Raw genomic sequence first — 19,019 nt, forward strand, 5'->3', positions numbered from 1 at the left:
AATATCCACCCTACCATTTATGAGTAAAAAAGCGCAGGGAAAAATTAGAATAACTAATATATGGATCAAACACACTGAAAATCTGGAATACAGTTCAAAAACACATAAAAGGTACCATAGCTTTGTCAAGGGCCATGCCCATAGTAGGAAACAGAGTTTCTCCCATCCATGTGAGATAACGCATACAAAAAGTGGGCGGATAAGGGATTAATTACAATTGACAGACTATTTGATGGGAATACATTTAAATCCTTCTCAGAATTACAAAACAGATTTTCTCTACCATCAAGTGACCTATACAGATATCTACAAATGAGGAATTATGTCACTAAACACACAGATTGGGATACTATTAAGAAAGAACCAACTAATATAGAATTCCATTTTATACGACTGTGAACGCCCGATAGACAAGAAAACAAATATCCCTTATGTACCAAAATCTAAGGATAGACATGTCTTGATGACACTCTACATATTAAAGAAAAATGGGAACTAGAGATGTATACAATAATGGAGTGTTACATCCCAATGTATATATTCCCCAGTGTGTGTCTCCATGCGTGCGTGTTCTCCATTTTTGTTTCCTCCCTCCAGCCATTGTTCCCTCCACCATTGGTCCCTGCCAGGCCTGCCCTTCCATTATAGCAGCACAGCACCGATTGGTGGATGGTTTTCCAGATTCCAACACTCAATCAACACCACCCAATCATGGATCACCACACACCTGTTAAAACATGGCTTCTCACTTCAGTCTCTCTCTGGCATGAGGCTAGGCCTATTGTTACTTTGTGACATTGACTTTGACATTTGCATTACGTTTATTGGCCTTTGTGCTTAGTGGAAATTGCCTTGTGTGTGTATGGCCACAGAGAGAGCATTGTTAGCTATAGTTTGTTTTTGTATATATTCTGCCTTTGTTGTATGTATCATTAATGCGTTTCTCTTTTCTCAGGAAGCACAAATGGGGTGAGCTGCCATTTACTTTGGATATTGTTTTCTCCTGTTTTAGTTAGGTAAGGGTAGTTTAGGTAATTTAATTTCTTTTACCATAGATTAGATTGGTTTATTTGGAGTATAGTGGCGTTTGTTTGTTGTTTTGGCCTGGGCTCACCCTTGAGCTACGTGTGCTTCCTTTGCCTCTCAATAAATATCATTGTTGTTTACAAACGTGGTCCATCTTTTCTGTCAACCAACTGTTATGTTACAGCCCTTTACCCTTAGACACACAGGGGTCGTAACATGGAGGATGAAGATTGGGAGGCCATGTGTTTTAACTGTCACAGGGGGATCGGAAGCCAGTTATGGAAAGAATTTGTGGAAGGTCAAAATGAGATTCTTCAGAACTCCATTGACAGCATGCGTCTTCAAAAAGGACTACCAACAAATGCTGGAGAGAATGTGGTATGGTTGGGGATCATAGACATATTCTGGGACTGCCCAAAAATACAGACGTTTTGGAAGGATATAAAAGAAGGAGAAAATATTGGACCCAATGTTGTTTCCGTTAGAAATACAGAGTGAACGAGTGTTGGACACGGATCAGTACTATATACTTATAAGTTATACAAGTGTCAAATTATTTACAAAGTAACGTTACCGTTAATTAACATGAGTTGACTTGATAGATAGATGGATGTATATATGTTTTACACGACAAGTTAGCTAAGTTAACCATCGTTTCTCTTGCTAGTTGGTTCAACTACAGCAGACTGTTCAACCATCTTGTGCAAAATGACATCGTATCAGGAGGTGAGTCAATAACATTACATTATAATAATGCTATTCTTTTAGTAACAAACCCCTAGACTAGCTAACACAATCCAAGTGAAATGAGACATTCACAAATGTTTTGCCGTTTAGACATTTGATATATACTACACATCTTATTGATTGCAAAAAAAATTATTACTATTAACTGGATGAAACCTGAGCCCCCTACGACTGCTCAATGGAAACAGAAAGTTAAACATGTACATATGATGGAACACATGACAGCCCATCTACAGCTGAAGATGCCTCTCTTTGAGAAGAGATGGAGGTCAATTACTATCTTGGGTAGGCTTAGGGACACTGCTTTGAGACAGGATGGAGGGAAATGGGTATGTATATACAGAGAGGGAAATGTGTAGGTATATTTGAGTAGGCAGGAATGTTTTGGAGGAGGGACCCAATCAAGGTTAGTTATTTGTAAATGTTTACTTTATTTTATTTATTCCCCCCCCCCTTTTTTCTGTCTTTATTGCCATTTTTACTGTACTGTACCGTCATTGTATTGCTGTTGGCAATAAAGTTAAAAAAAAAAAAAAAAAAAGGAGAGGGAGAAGGTGAGGAGAGTCGGTCCGTCCTCTGCGTCGTCTCGAACTGACGTGGGTTGAGATATATAATATATAAACAATTAGAATCTCTTTATTACAGAGAACGTATAAAAGGAACCAGTCCTCTACATTTAACACATCCTCTCTTTTAAGAGCAGTGGGCTAGCCACAGTGTGGCGCCCAGGGACCAACTCCCTATGCCAGTGCATAGGTCAATGACTATGGCGAGAGGCTTTGGGCCCTACTCTGTAATAAAACTGATCTACAGAGGGCTCCTGTTCTCCAACAGAGAGAAAATATATACAATGGAAATAGAATGTAGATAAGAAAATAGTCCCGTCAAAGAAAGCCAATCAAAGACTCTTCTTCCTCCGCCAGCTCAAAAAATACAGAGTCAGAAAACATCTCCTGCTCCGCTTCTACCAGGCTATCATACAAAGCATCCTCACCTTCTCCATAACAGTTTGGTACAGCAGTCTGGACACTCACTCCAAAAACAAACTCCAAAGAATAATCAATAAATCCTCCAAAATAATCCGCACCCCCCTCCCATCTCTCGAATCACTCCACCGCCAAAGCACAATTAGAAGAGCTAGAAAAATCATCTCTGACCCCACTCACCCAGCACACCACATCTTCCAGCTGCTGCCCTCCGGGAGGCGCTACAGATTCCTGACCACCAAAACATCCCGCTTTAAAAACAGCTTCTTCCCCACTGCCATACGGACACTGAACTCCCTGTAGTTTTGTTTTCTGGTTTTCCACATCACTCAATGTGGATCAGATGATCTTCTGCAACATGCGATTGACTGTTCTCTCATTAGGGGCTCTGCTTGGCATCACTCTGCACTCTCTCACGTACGTGCACTGAATAAATTCCACAAATGTACCTTTAATACCAGTATTAGTCTGACCACACCCCTCATCAGCTTAACTTCATAAGCAGGTGTGTGGTCACCTGCTCTCCTCCTTCTCGCTTTCACCACAAGGAAGTGCCTGGTAGTACCCCACTTGACGTGTTGAAAAGAGTTGTGACGAGTTTACATTGTGCTTAATTTTTTCTTCTCTCACATCTGTTGTAAAGAAAAAGTTTGGGTCATAATGTATTCCGCGGAGAGTAGACCCGCTAGACCTACTCTTCACCAGCGGTTCTCCATTCCCGCCTCAGTCGTGCGCCTTGGTGCTGGGCTGTTGCCACTTTCGTGATTGCCGACCCAGCCCAGGAGACAGCCGATGGATAGTTTGCCTCTCCGAAGAGCCGAGGAGTCGGTGCCGTCGCTCCGGCGATGGCCTGATCTCGACTCTGGTTCTTCTGGTTCCGGGGAATCGCCCGTTGGTGAACGGGGGGTTGTCTTGGAGCCAGAGGATTTGCGACGCAAACTTTTCGCGTCTGCCCGTTCACGTCGCAAGATGGTAGCGTGCAGACGCGAACGGCCTGGGTTTGGGGAACTGCTGGAGACCAGCGAGGATGCGTCCGGCTCTGGATTTCCGATGGAAACTGAGGACTTCATGGAAGAGGCGGACGGATTCTTGTATGATGGTCCCGTGGAGGAGAGTATCCCTCCTCAGGAGACCCCGGAGGGGGGGAAATGGCTCCATGGGGCTCCCTGTTCGAGGATGTCGAGGAACCACCTTGGCCACATCAGCAGGATGCCCTACTGTCGGCCACATCAGACTGCGGCTCCTTAACCAGTCGCAGCCTGCTGCATGTGAGGGATGCGGGGTCGGTGGAGGAAGGTCCGCAGGGGGAACTGCAGGCTTTGTTTCCCCGAGCTCATGGCGGTAGCCGCCGCCGCAAACGGCGTGCCGCTGCCGCTGCCATTGCCTGCACCTGATGATCTCATAGGTCATCCCTGGCAGCGTCCCCCAGTGAGAGGGGTGGACGCTGTCTACCCATTTTTCCCCTCGATGGGGGCCTATGTTCGTCGGGGTCAGGCGGTGTCCAACATCATGGGACTAACTCCCGCCTACGTACCAGTTACGCGGGTGTCGGGGTTAGTCAAAGGTATGGGGGAGGGCGTGCCTCGGCTTGACAGTCCGATGGCCGCTCTCCTCTGTCCGGATATGGTGTGGGAACCCCTATGCAAGCCGGTCCTCCAGGGGAAATCGGCTAGGCGATTGGCTTATTGGGGTGACCAGTCATTCATCGCTGGTACACAATCGCTGGCTGCGGCGTCGAACATCGCCCACCTGGCTAGATTTGTATCGGGGATCATGACGGGCGGCACGGATCTGAACGAGGTAAAATGCGATCAGATCACCCAGGCTGCGGGAGCTGTCCTGCACCTTTCCCACCTTTTAGACGGGGTAATTAGTGTTACCCAGGTGATCCTAGTTAGGTGGTTAGGACTAACATTTGTTTTGCGTGAATGGTCAGGGTTAGAAATAAAAAAAAAAATTCAAGGGCTTTTTTTGCCCCCCCCTTAATTGATTTTCGGCGGCTTTTTTTTGTATTTCGGGGGCACTGAATTTTTATGATAAACGGTAGGGGTGGGACGGTTCACAAAATGGACGGTTCGGTTCGTATCACGGTTTTGGGGTCACGGTTTTCAGTTCGGTTCGATATACGTAAATTTTTATAAAAAAAAATGTAACACTCAAATCTAAACATGCTTCTCATTTATTAAAAAAAATAAAAAAAAGTTTACAGTGTTAGTGTTTACAGCCTTAAATAATGTTTGGCACACAAAGACCGAACTGACTGAAAAATATAGGCTACATTTGTAGTATTAACTTAGTGCAAACAAACAATATGCTCAGCCAGCACTAGACTTTCCTTTCTTTAATATAAACACAAAAAAACAATGTCAACCATGTTTAAATTCCCTGATTGTCAGTTCTTAATGGAAAGATTCGTGTTCTGCTTGAAATGATTATGCATCTGTCCACATTTATTTAGACTAATATTATTTAAATATTGAGTGCAACTGTGGTGGATTACGTAATTCGGTGAGTTGGAACTATCTATGGGTTGGCGCCGGGTCCCCACGGACATTTTAGTGTCACGCACCTTCAGCTCAGGCAATGTTATTATCAGCTCCGGTAACGTTAGGAGGTGATGGCATGCAGTGGGAAAGCGGCAATAGTCCCGGTTGGAGTTAGTAAAACACAGTTGTATGTTAGCCTTCTTGGATGTTGAATAAACGCCCATCATTGTCTTTAAACACCCCGCCTCTCAGACTCCCATTTCCTCCTCTGCTAGCTAGTAGCTACGGTAACATTTCATTGACTGTATTACCTCGCGGGCTGATTCTATAGTTAAAACGTGCGTTGTGTTGTACAAACTGCTAACGCTATGGCAAGATGTGTGCATGCCTATGTAATGTTAATGGCTATGTTTTTAAAGTCGTAATGAAGATCGATTTAGATTGTGCTTGCCATTTGTACACAAACTGACTAGCACCTGGCTCGGCTGCAGTGCTGCTGCAGCAGCAGCAGCCAGTGCTCACCTCCACCAAATGATTTTTTTTTATTTGCGCGTCATCTGAACCGTACGATACAGACGCACCATTACCGGATAAATATATATATATAATTAGTAAACTGTCGGGGGCATTTTGCCCCAAGCCCCCGTTAATTTCGAACCCTGTGAATGGTAGATGGTCATTAAATCATATTAGTTAGGTTGTATACTGCGGAATGTGGCTGTTAACTGTGTTAAGCACGGATATTGTTGGGTAGGTGAGTCACGTTAGCTACTACTACAATTTGAGCAGTTATGTCTTCCTTTACAAATGATTTACCAAGTAGTTACCGTTCATTAACATGAGTTGATGATGATAGATAGATGTATTATTTTACACAACCGAGGAACAGAATGTTAGCCAACAACTATTGTTTTTCTGCTACAGCTACATTCAACAGGTCAGCTGACAAAATTAGCAAAATCGCGTAGTCAGATGCCACTCGTTTCACTGATTGGGCTGATTGCACCTGCTGAGTGCACCTGCGGGCAGTCAGTTGGGATGAGTGAGATATAGCCTGGAAGACGACACACATCCAGGCGCCTCCCTAAGTCAATAGGCGTGTTCGAGATGGATTTCAGCTCGCCTCGAAAATAGACGAGTAGCCGGGGGAGGAGTTAAAAAGGCGGACACTTCCTGCACGAGACTGTTCTGCTCGCCTAGTCGTAATGGCACAACAACACGTTGCACGCATGTTCTTTGTTGCTGACGAGTTCGATGCCATTGAAGTCAGACAACTCTTGCATGACCAGACATGATGGGTATTGTGGAATAATATAATGCCCTCATGTAAAGACATTCCCCTCCCCTGTATCTATCCTGTGTCCCCCGCCCTCCCCCATTTGACCTATCAAATGGGACCACCTCCCCCCCCTTTTAACTATATAGGGCTCCTCCCGAGAACAATCCAGGTCTTTACCTGGGTCCTTTCAGCTGATCACGGGGAGGGGAATGTCTTTACATGAGGGCATTATATTATTCCACAGCATGATGATGTACATGATGGACGTTGTCCGTGGAGGTAATCTATCATTATGAATTGAAAATGGGGGACCCTGATGTAAACAAGACGAAAGTCTCTCTGGTCTGCATCCCCTTAACAATTGTGTGTATTGAGCCGTACTGTATTGTACCCATTCTGCAATCTATAAGGTTTTCATTCATTCATTCATCTGCTGTAGCAGTACAAGTGTTATTTCAGTGATTTTGCAATTGAATAAAAGCGTTTAATCTAGTGTTGTGGTTGTACAAAGCATTTCCAGTAATAGGTAGATTCTACATCATGTAATACTACACCCCTCTTAAGAAATGGGGGCCAATCTTGCTCCACTTGATCAAGTGTAATACATATTGTCAACTCCTACACATTTGCCCCCCTCATAATATTGTTTGCCCTATCGACAAGACGACAAGTACAATCACAGTACAATCACGACACATTTCCTAAATTATGCACTTCACAGATCAATCAAATGGTGCATGCCATATATTTGTAAATACATTTCCAACAAGGTCCAAGCAAGGCTACTTAAAATGTCGCCAATGCACGTCCAGTACATTGTTGCCATTTGTATTAGCCTACACTGAGATAGTAGTAGTTAAAGTAAACATTATGCTGAAGTTGCCTTCTGTTCTAGATCGGTTCCCAAGATCAACTATTTTGTCGAAGAGGTGGTCCCACGCTATACCCCTTCAGACTCTCCCGTGGGCACGTGGAGGTATGTATACAATCAGCAGACATTCTATGTTGGCTATTACAGTATTAAAGCCTATGCTGCTACACCATTGAATGAAAATCACTCCCCTTTGCTCTTTCCTCAACCATTCAGGAGCTGATGACTGCCATTGGCCCTGTGTATACTAACACACTGCACACAAAGTTGCCACTGAATCGCAGTGTGCTTGCATGTCTGGTCTCTAATCAAGAGTCCTATAGGGGTGTTGCAGATCGGTTCAACACAACAAAATCCACCGTGTGCAAACACCTGCACGACTTCTGTGCACTAGTGAATGCACAACTGGGCCATCACATTTCCTGGCCCACAGGGGAAGCGCTACATTCCTCAGAGCTAGGATTCAGGGCAGCAGGATTCCCCAACACGGTCTGTGCCGTGGATGGCTGCCACATCCCCATTGTGAGGCCACACTGCGAGAACCCAGTGGTGTATCTGAATAGGAAAGGGTTCTATTCAGTCATACTCACTGGGTACTGTGACAGCCATCGGCGGTTCTGTCACGTTAGTGTGGGCGACCCTGGTAGCTGGCACGATGAGCATTTCGGGTGTCGGAGGTTGGCCGGCTGCTAGAAGCAGATTCCCAGTTCCTGGTGCCGGATGGGATGCACATCATTGGGGACTCTGCATACCCACTAATGCCCCAGCTCATGAAGCCCTACAGGGACAACAGGCATTCGACTGCTAGGCAGAGGCGGTATAACAAGAGGTTGAATACTGCTCGTGTGGTGATCGAGCATTCCTTCGGCATCCTCAAGAACAAGTTCAGGAGGCTTAGATGCTTGCATACGAGGGATACAGGAAACATCAGCGCAGCAGTCTTTGCCTGTTGCATCCTGCACAATGTATGCATAGAGCCCACTGACCAAGCTGAAGAGGATGTTGAGGTAGAAGCCGATCACGAGCCACCAGCAGTAGACCAGGACAGAGGTGCAAATCATCGTAGGGATCTAATCTGTCCGTTTGTAAACATCACCTCTGCCAATGACACAATCGATTGTTTTTTTTAGCCCCCCCACCCTCCCCTTTTCTTTTTAGCCCCCCACCCTCCCCTTTTTTGTGAGCTGGTGGGCCATATCCCACAGGGTGATGTGATGCACATATTGAGTATTTTGGACCATACTCTAACAAAACTGATCTACAGAGGGCTCCTGTCCTCCAACAGAGAAAATATATACAATGGAAATAGAATGTAGATAAGAAAATAGTCCTGTAAAAGAAAAGGGAAAGTACTTTTTAGTTTGAAAGAAGTTTTGTTTTCTGGTTTTCCACATCACTCGATGTGGATCAGATGATCTTCTGCAACATGTGATTGACTGTTTATTTGTATAGCGCCACCTAGAGGCTCTTGATTTATCCTGTGAAGAGGTTACAGAACCCCATCACTCTTTTCATTAAATGGCAATAATGCAGAAAATGTTCCAATCACCACTGAATCTCAAATGAGGAAGAAGCAGTGTTGTCTTCTGGGTAGAAAACGGGTGGAGTTTTCTGTATTTGCCTCTAATGGTGGAGTAACTGTGGGAACACTGTATTGTGTAGATGTGGAGTACACACTTTGTGTTAATGATATAGGCTGTCTATGATCTGTCTCACTTGGAGGTGTGTCGAGCTGTTCTCAGTATTGTTCATCATCTGTTCATTTATCATTGGAAGCAAGCCACACCGTGTGGAGGTGACGTTGCTTTTTATATCTTCGTAGGGCTCTTAATTTCAGCCTATTCAAATAGTATTCTTGGGGACAATTGAGTCCTTCAGCTAAGTGCATAATATGTAACCGCAGGCTCTCTGAATATATCGATGCATTTACATTATTTACGTCCCTTGCCAGTTTGAGAATGTAGACGTAAATAAATGATAAAAAATTTACCTATGTCAAATCCCGCCCTCTTTTCTTGATCCTCCAATCTCAACTGTTTGTGAGGGAAGCAATAGTTGTGATTGGAGGATCAAGAAAAGCAGGTGGGATTTGAGATGGGTCAAATTGGGGCTGGGCGATGTGGCCAGAATAGCATATCACAATATCTCTCAGTTTTGATGGTATTTGATGGTATTTCGTTTTCCATTACAATGTGATAACCGTTGTCATTATCTCTTGTAGCACAATTGTCATGGTGCTATTTAATTAAAAAGTGTCTATTGCAGTGTTTCCCCTAGGATTTTTTTCAGGGCGGGTGGTAGGCCCCCCGAAACTACTAGTGTTACGGACTCTGTCCTTATATCGTTATGTATGCATGTAATATTATATTGTGGTATATATATATATATATAATATGTGTTATGTATGTAGGCGGGTTGTATTGTTGTTTTTTTTGTCTCCCTCCTGTATAACCTATCCCACTCTCAGGGTCAATCACCATCCCACTCCAAACAACAGCAACAGCAGCAGAAGCAGCAACAGCAGCTGAGGCTCATCAGACTAATTGACCTCCACATCCCTTCATATATCCCTGTGTATGCAATGTTAGCGAGAGCCCGGTCGGTGTATGTTGGTAACTATCTGGTGGTGTTGCGTTAGGACTCTCATTTGATTTGTGTTTGGGCTCATGTTTGTTACATGAGCCAGTTAAAGCTCTGTTGGGCTCGTATTTGTGAGAGAGCTAGTTAAATCTCTGTGGGGCTCATGTTTGATACATGAGCCAGTTACAGCTATGTTGAGCTAACGATTGTGTAAGAGCTGGTCAAGGCTCTGGTGGTTTAGCCATTTATCATAGTACTGTACCTTGTGTGATCCTGCCTGTTGTATATTTTTCTGTTACCCATAACCTGTATTGTGTATTTGTTAATTAACTCGTCACCCAGTTTATGGTGATTGTTTTTCTTGTTGCTAACCTTTTGTTTCGCACACAGGGACATTGAGGGCAGGAAGATACCCTGGGTCTACATTCTGCATCACGTAGGCGACCTACTGTTAAAGACACCAGCTTTAGAGTGAGCACCACCACCTGTACTTTGGGGCGTCCGCGCCTGTAAAGGGGGGGGTGGGTTTTTGTTTCCTTTTGATATTTGATTTGGTGCTCACTGGTAGGTCATCTTTGCTCTCTGTGTTGCTGATCCTTACTTGTGAAATAAATATAATTATTTTGCAATTTGTCTCTGGCGTTTTGTGTCACTGCACCCTCACCTACCCTGTCTGTGGCCTTGTGTTGCGTCTCCCCACGGGGGTACGTAACAACTAGTGTTGTCGCGGGGGGCGCGTGTCACGGATACGTGGTAACAGTGTTGTCATAGACGCGTGCAGTATGGCGGTTGTTAGTATCGGTGCATTTCTCTACACCGAGCTGAAATTAAACGATTGCACATAAATTAGGTAAATAAATTTTAACAATATTTACAACACATAAATTTACTTATTTACAATTATACATACAGTAGTGACAACACACATATGAACTATTTACAATACAGGGAGGCACATACAACACTTGTAACTATTTACAACCAGTGTCAGAGCAAGCACGCTCAAGTTGTTTGGAAATTCGAGGGCTCAGAGTGCACACTGGACACTCTGACCGAAGAGTCAGTTTATCAGAGCGGAGCAGATTTTCAGAGTGAATTTGGAAGATGATTAAACAGAAGGTTTTGTAGTTACAGTACTGAATTCTGCCATCCGGACACATTCCATTTGAAATATGGATTATAGAATATCAGGCCTAAAATGGTTATGCGATTAAAATGAGATTAATTAATTACAAATCCTGTAATTAATTAGATACATTTTTTCTTTTTTTAAGATTTCTTTTTTGGCGTTTTATCGCTTTATTACTACTGGGCAGTCCAGTAGAGAGAGACAGAGGAGGAATGGGAGACAGAGTGGGGGGAAGACATTCGGCAAATAACGACGGGTTCGGGAATCGAACCCGGGTCGGCCGTGTCGCGGCTGAGCGTGCTATGTGGTTCGCTACTGGGGGGCCCCAGATTTAAAAAAAAATAATCACCGGACAGCACTAATTATTTCTTTTGCATTACATCAGATACCAGGTAAGAACACTATATATAAAAGCTTGCGTTGATCTGATATGTCTTTCTACCCCGATCGAAGCCGTCTGTGTGTGTGGCTGTGTGCCGTTGGGTGCAGGAGGTTGGGGGGGGCCCGCGGTCCAGGGCAATTTTTATTCTTGCATGAGGAAGGATAATAATGATGATCTAGCGTTGATTTCAGGAAGATTCGATAATCAGGAGAAAAATGACCACGTGTTTAGTGTATTCCACTAAAGGGCTATTATCGCGTCTTTTCCTGGAATTACTAAGAATCACCAAAACTACTCATATTCAAAACGGTATAAAACGAAAATGTACGGATGAAAAAACAATCAGTTTTGTACATGTTGACTGGAAGCAACTCACTGATAATCGACTGGTGTATTAGACCCATAGCTATAATTTAAGATATATTTAAGCACTTGCAAATCTCGCAGTCCCCCCATTGATTAAAGCAGTGGCGTTCTAGCGCCCTCTCGCGCATTAAAGGAAAACTCCAACATTTTGGGAAATTAGCTTATTTGCCATCTACCCTGGAGTTAGACAAGAAGATGCATACCTTTTCCTTCTCTGTGCATGCAATAGGAGTAGGAAGACGTTGGGTTCCCAACTCCTCTCCCTCTACAACTCTTAGCGGTGGATCACTCTGCTCGTGCCTCCCCTCCTCGACCTCTCCTCCCTCGGCCCCCCACCTCTCCCCTCCTCTCCCCTCGGCCCAGTAACCAATCAGACCTACAGGCTGAACTCTGTCCCACCAGTGGGAGTCTAAGGTGGAGGATGAGACCATCCCAGAAGAGAGTGAGTAGACCATGAAAACCATGAAAACCTCTACCACAGGGGTTCCCAAAGTGGGGGTCATGATTGCAAAAAAAATATATATATTTTTTTAGTGAGGCCACTGAACTTAGAAGCAGGCCAGGCCAGTGTTTCTAGTTGCAGCAGCGCAATCGTTGGATAACCTAGGTGGGGAACAACCAGGAGATCACTGCAACTCACACAAGTTGGAGAACTCTCTCTCTCTCGCTCACACACACAAAGGGAGCCGCATGTGATTGGTTGCTAATCTACTTCTGGCTTCAACATGGACGGTCGCATTTTACGCAGCTCCCGTAACCAACGCAACAGATCAACAACAAAAAAGTATTTTGCGCATTTTATACTTTCCCTCCTGTGGATTATGGATTTGTACCCGAATTCACAACTCAAGCAGCAAATCCAGACAGAAGTGGAGGGTAGCGAAAACGCAAATCAGCAGTCCCATTGCGACTTCTACTTATTAACGGGCATGGAGAGGAAACATCCAGCCTTCGGAGCCACGACCATCCACACAGTACTTACTGCAAATCCGGAACGAAAGAAATTACCCCCGACAGGCAAGTGTAATAAGAGATCAATGTTTTTATTATATCTGCTCATGTCGGGTGACATACATCAGAACCCTGGTCCCGTAATGACACGGAACCAGAGACTACAGTTAAATCTGCTGACCCAAGAAGCAGCAGCCAGCTTCGCCAGCACAACAGATCAACTGCTACCCACACAGACGGCGGCTAACGACTTGATCAACGGCAACATTCCTCCTCTACCGCCTCTGCAAAAGAACCCACGAGAGGCCACAGCGAGAGGGAAGGAACCGGGGTTCACAACCGAGGCGCCCAGCACGTCGCGGGGACAAAACAGCGAGGCATCGCTCCTCACACCGGCACCGGCCACAACTGACGCTTCAGCCAGCAGCTGCACCAGCCGACCAGCATGCGGCGACACACCCTCACCGAAGCCCCAGCAGACTTGGCGAGAGGCTAGAGGGAGAGCGGCGCGGGACATCGAGACCACCAAGGACCTGACGGTTAGCTTGGCTGGCCCCGCCATGCCAGCTAGTCTACCCGGGCCGGGGCCAGGACAAAAGGCACCCCCCCCTCCCCCACAATGGAGTACGAACAGACACATCTGTAAACAACCAGTCCCCCCCCCCCCACATCGCGGGCTTTCACACAGAGGAATACAGACTCCAGCAAAGGACAAAGAATCCCCCCCTCCCCCCCTCCCCATTCACGGCACAAACAGCAACAACGCCCCCCCTCCCCCCACCACAGGACAGGACACAAATTAACAGAGTAACCTCAAATGTGACGACATCAATCTGATTACCAGCAAAAATGGACTTCACATATTTCATCTTAATACAAATAGCCTGAGACCTAAACTGGCTGAAATCAAACAGTTGTTTTTAAACGGTAAGGCTAACATATTGTGTTTCACAGAAACAAAATTAGACTCATCTGTACAGGATCCAGAGATTGAAATTGAAAACTACTCAATAGTCAGGAGGGATAGGATTCAGGAACCAGTATGGAGGTGGTGTCTGTGTGTATATACACAAGGATACCAAATACATCAACCGTACTGACCTTAACCATGATGAAATTGAAACCGTTTGGATTGAAATCTTATTAGACAGGGCGAAACCAGTACTAGTAGGCACAATCTATAGACCACCAGAACAGAGTGGCTTTTATGACACACTTGATGGGTGTTTAGCTGGGGTGGAGGGGGTAGAAAAAAATTCTTATTGGGGACTGGAACACGGATATGCTGCGTAAAGCAGCACCCGTCTTCAAGGCCTTCAGTAGATTTTCTGATCTGCACGGTTTCAGCCAGCTAATCACCCAACCCACAAGGGTATGCGATTCGACACAAACCTATTGACTTGACCTCATTTTGACCTCTGACAAGTCAATGATCTCCAATAAAGGGGTGATAGCATGCGGGTTAAGTGATCATTATATGATTTTCTGTACCCGCAAAAAGCTAAAACAGAAGGCCGGCTGTCACAAAACAGTCACATCTAGAGACCTCAAAACTTACTCTAGAGAGGCCTTTAACCTAGAACTGGGGAGTTTGGACTGGTCAGATGAACTCAGTGGTACACAGGTTGAAGAAACATGGCTTGGATTCAAAACCAAATTCACAGAAACATGGCACCCATATGAACCACCAGGGTTAAAAATCGCGCTGAGGCATGGATGCACACTGAAATACTGGCCACTATGAAAACCAGAGACAAAAAATGCTCTGAACTTCATAAAAGTCAGACAAAGCTTTCCAAAAGCTCAAACAGTGAACTCCAAGCCCACGTGGTTGAACAAAAAATTCAAAGAAACAGAATAAGAAATGACGTAAACACCATGATCAGAACCGCAAAAAGAAATTTCATCAACGACAAAACTGAGGAAAAAAAAAACAAACCCCGCGAACTTTGGAAATGACTCAATAATAAACTAGGCTGCAGTAAAAAACGTAAAACCAGATTCTCAAACATAAACATAAAGACGGACAACACGCTCATCACAGACAAGCTGGATGTAGCCAATTACTTAAACATCTTTTTCACAAACATAGCCACAACACTGATAAACAAACTACCCTCCCACTCAGGGCATTATGGGGTAGAACACATAGTAGCATACTACAAAAACCTAGGGGTCCACAAAGACGACTTCAAACTTGAAATGGTAACAACCGATGAGGTACTAAAAAAATTGAGCGCCCTCCAACCTAACAAGGCCACTGGCCATGACAATATCCCCTCCAAATTCCTCAGAGACGCAGCAGCCGCCATCACCCCAGTCATCACACACATAATAAACCTCTCTATAAAACAGGGGCACGTCCCCAAGGCACAAAAAGGGCAGCAAATTAGACCCAGGCAACTACCGCCCTGTTTCTATTCTTACCTCCATCTCGAAAGTCATGGAGAAAATAGTCTACGAACAGGTCGAAAAGTACCTGGCGGAAAAAAATCTAATCTACGAATTCCAATCTGGCTTCAGAACGTCCCACTCCACTGACACATGCCTCCTCTATTTGAACGACCACATCAAACTAGAGGTGGACGCGGGCAAAAACTGCGGCATGGTCATAGCCTCAGGCACAAACTGGCAGAAATAAGAAATCATTTCAGTAGCGGAAAGGTAAACATACTATGTTTCTCAGAAACCAAACTGGACCCATCAGTAACAGACCCGGAAATTGAATTAGAGAACTATTCTTTAGTCCGCAATGACAGGAACAGGCATGGAGGAGGTGTCTGTATGTACATCCATCAAGACACCAAATTTATTAACCGTACAGACCTAGATCATGAGGCTATTGAAACTGTTTTTGTAGAAATTCTATTTGAAAGGGCTAAATCTGTTCTAGTCGGCACAATTTACAGACCGCCAGACCAAAATGGCTTTTATGACGTGTTGGATGAGTGCTTAGCTGGAGTTGAGGATACAGAAATGATTCTTATTGGGGATTGGAACACGGATATGCAACAAAAAGATGCACCCGTCTTCAAATCCTACAATAGGTTTTGTGATCTGCACGGCCTCAGCCAACTAATCACACAACCCACACGTGTGTGTGAGTCAACTCAGACTACCATTGACCTCATCCTGACCTCTGACAAGTCGAAGATCGCCAATAAAGGGGTTATAGCATGCGGGTTAAGTGATCATTATATGATATTCTGTACCCGCAAAAAGCTAAAACAAAAGGCTGGCTGTCACAAAACAGTCACATCTAGAGACCTAAAAACCTACTCTAGCGAGGCCTTTAACCTTGAACTGGAGGGTCTGGACTGGTCAGATGAGCTCAATGGTACACTGGTTGAAGAAACATGGCTTGGCTTCAAAACCAAATTTTCAACGATACTAAACAACATGGCCCCCCTAAGAACCACCAGGGTAAAAAATCGCGCTGAGCCGTGGATGCACGCTGAAATACTGACCGCTATGAAAACCAGAGACAAAAAATGCTCTGAGTTTCGTAAAAGTCAGTCAAAGCTTAACATAAGCACGAGCAGTGAACTCCAAGCCCACGTGACTGAACTAAAACTGCAAAGAAACAGACTAAGAAATGATGTAAACTCCATGATCAAAACAGCAAAGAAAAAATTCATCAATGACAAAACCGAGGAAAACAAAAACAAACCGCGTGAACTTTGGAAATTACTCAATAACCAACTAGGCTGCAGTAAAAAACTTAAAACCAGATTCTCAAACATAAACATAAAGACGGACAACACGCTCATCACAGAAAAGCTGGATGTAGCCAATTACTTAAATAGTTTCTTCACAAACATAGCCACAACACTGGTAAACAAACTACCCTCCCACTCAGGGCATTATGGGGTAGAACACATAGTAGCTTACTACAAAAACCTAGGGGTCCACAAAGACTACTTCAAACTGGAAATGGTAACAACAGATGAGGTACTCAAAAAACTGAGCGCCCTCCAACCTAACAAGGCCACTGGCCATGACAACATCCCCTCCAAATTCCTCAGAGACTCAGCAGCCGCCATCACCCCAGTCATCACACACATAATAAACCTCTCTATAAAACAGGGACACGTCCCCAAGGACTTCAAAATTGCGAGAGTGACCCCTCTGCACAAAAAAGGCAGTAAATTAGACCCAGGCAACTACCGCCCTGTTTCTATCCTTACCTCCATCTCGAAAGTCATGGAAAAAATTGTATACGAACAGGTCGAAAAATACCTTGCGGAAAAAAATCTAATCTACGAATTCCAATCTGGCTTCAGAACATCCCACTCCACTGACACATGCCTTCTCTATTTAAACGACCACATCAAACAAGAGGTGGACGCGGGCAAATACTGCGGCATGGTCATGCTGGACCTACAAAAGGCCTTCGACACTGTCAATCACACCATTCTGATTGACAAGCTAAAAGCAATTGGTTTTGATAGTCTATCAGTGAGCTGGATGCAATCCTACCTGGAGGGGAGAGAGCAGATGGTGGAGGTAAACGGTACCCTATCCCCCCCCCTCACAGTAAACTGTGGTGTTCCACAAGGAAGCATACTAGGTCCGCTACTGTTCCTAATTTATGCAAATGACATGTCGTCAGCTTGTGACTGCAACTTGTTCCTGTTTGCGGACGACTCAGCCCTGCTGGTCTCTGACAAGAACAAATTACAGGTTGAAAAAACCCTCAGCTCAGAACTAAGCAAAATCTGCATATGGCTCGCTGATAACAAACTATCATTACACAAGCCGAAACACGAGCCCCCCATAGCCGGCGCGCTCCAACGAGGAAGTGTACTGCACGGAGCACGTCTGGTCCTCCTCCCACCAGCGACCAGAGTTCAAGATTCCAGCCGTATAACCACTTGGAACCGCCCGCAGGACATTTAGGTATCTATGAGCGCTTAGTAACGCTTCGCCTCAAAGCCGTTTCTGGCCGAATTAGTCATCGAATCTTTAATCTTTTTTTTTATTCGTATTCAGAGGTATTTCGTCGAGATATTTCGTTGAGTAATGTTGCGGCGGAAATGTAGAAATATGGTAAAAAAAACATTTATCCGTTTTTTTTTTCGATGAAAAAAAACTTTGTATCAAACAAACACAGATTTGAGTGGTTATAATTCCGAAATACGAGTAATCTGTTGAGATATATTGAGATTATGCTATTACTGTTAATCATGAGGGGAAAAAAGTTTTAAAAATAGTAAACAGTTAAAATTATATGGCTTTAAACATGAGCCATCATTTCATCTCCTACGCCCAGTGTGTGTCAGCAGTTCTATGGAGGCACAAGGGTTAATTAACACGTCAGTGCCTTTTTATAGTGCCTCTTTTTCCATATTTAATTTGTCTATATCGTCCACGTCAACTCACAATGTGCAGTATTTCTGGATAAACCATCAAAGGTTGGAATTGATGCCCTTGACTTACTTAACCTGCCAACGCATGTCATTCTGAACCGAGACCTATAAAATGTGCTAATTTATTAAATCGTCAAGGCTTTTAGTTTTGCCGTTTCTTAGGTACATATTTAAGGTGTCCGTATACAGTCTCGTAGTCCATGTTATTCACATTGATGCTCGTGATATTGTATATCAGAATATATGTCTCGACAGTTCAACAACTTAGGTCTTTAGATTCTTGATAGAATATAGGCCCTTCCATCCCCTCCGATCCAGTTGTTGCCATGACAGCCCTTCCACCTCCCCCCTGTTCTGTGACTCCTCTCCAGGTGGTTCTGGCCGAGTCTTCCTCATGGCTTGTGGGTCTCATGTCTCCTGTGTGTGTTCAACAAGTTTATACACCATATTTATATTTACTGTATATATATTTATCCACATCAGTCTGAATATACCTGCATATAATCCATTTTATACCTATGTATATACCTGCATATAACCCATATACGTCTGTATGATAGCATGTACAATAATGCTGTATATATTTATATAAATTTACCATATTAAAAAAATTATATATCTGTACTATATCTATACATATTCCTTGCCTACTCTTACTAGTTATACTGCTGGTCAGTATGACTTAGTGTACCGTCATAGGGTCTTTATACCTGTATCACTTTGCCGTTACATTTGCACTCTGGTTGGATGCCAAACCTCTTTTTGTTGTACTGCACTTAATGCTGTATAATGACAATACATTTGAATCTAATTTAAAGGAGTGATTAGAGGTGAATCATTAAAAAAG

At 44.1% G+C, this 19,019-nt stretch overlaps 1 pseudogene across 1 annotated transcript in view; it reads left to right on the forward strand.

Moving 5' to 3' along the window:
• The first annotated feature begins 6,450 nt into the window (after nt 1-6,450).
• Nucleotides 6,451-19,019, forward strand: part of LOC311244844 — a 36,623-nt pseudogene continuing 24,054 nt past the window's right edge. Inside the window, exons 1-3 of the transcript in view lie at nt 6,451-6,510; nt 7,612-8,402; nt 9,863-10,007. The product of the transcript in view is annotated as an uncharacterized misc_RNA (transcript). The remainder of the gene's footprint in view (nt 6,511-7,611; nt 8,403-9,862; nt 10,008-19,019) is intronic.

Source organism: Notolepis coatsorum (assembly GCF_963971535.1).
Source record: "Notolepis coatsorum genome assembly, chromosome: 18".
Taxonomy (NCBI): Eukaryota; Metazoa; Chordata; class Actinopteri; order Aulopiformes; family Paralepididae; genus Notolepis; species Notolepis coatsorum.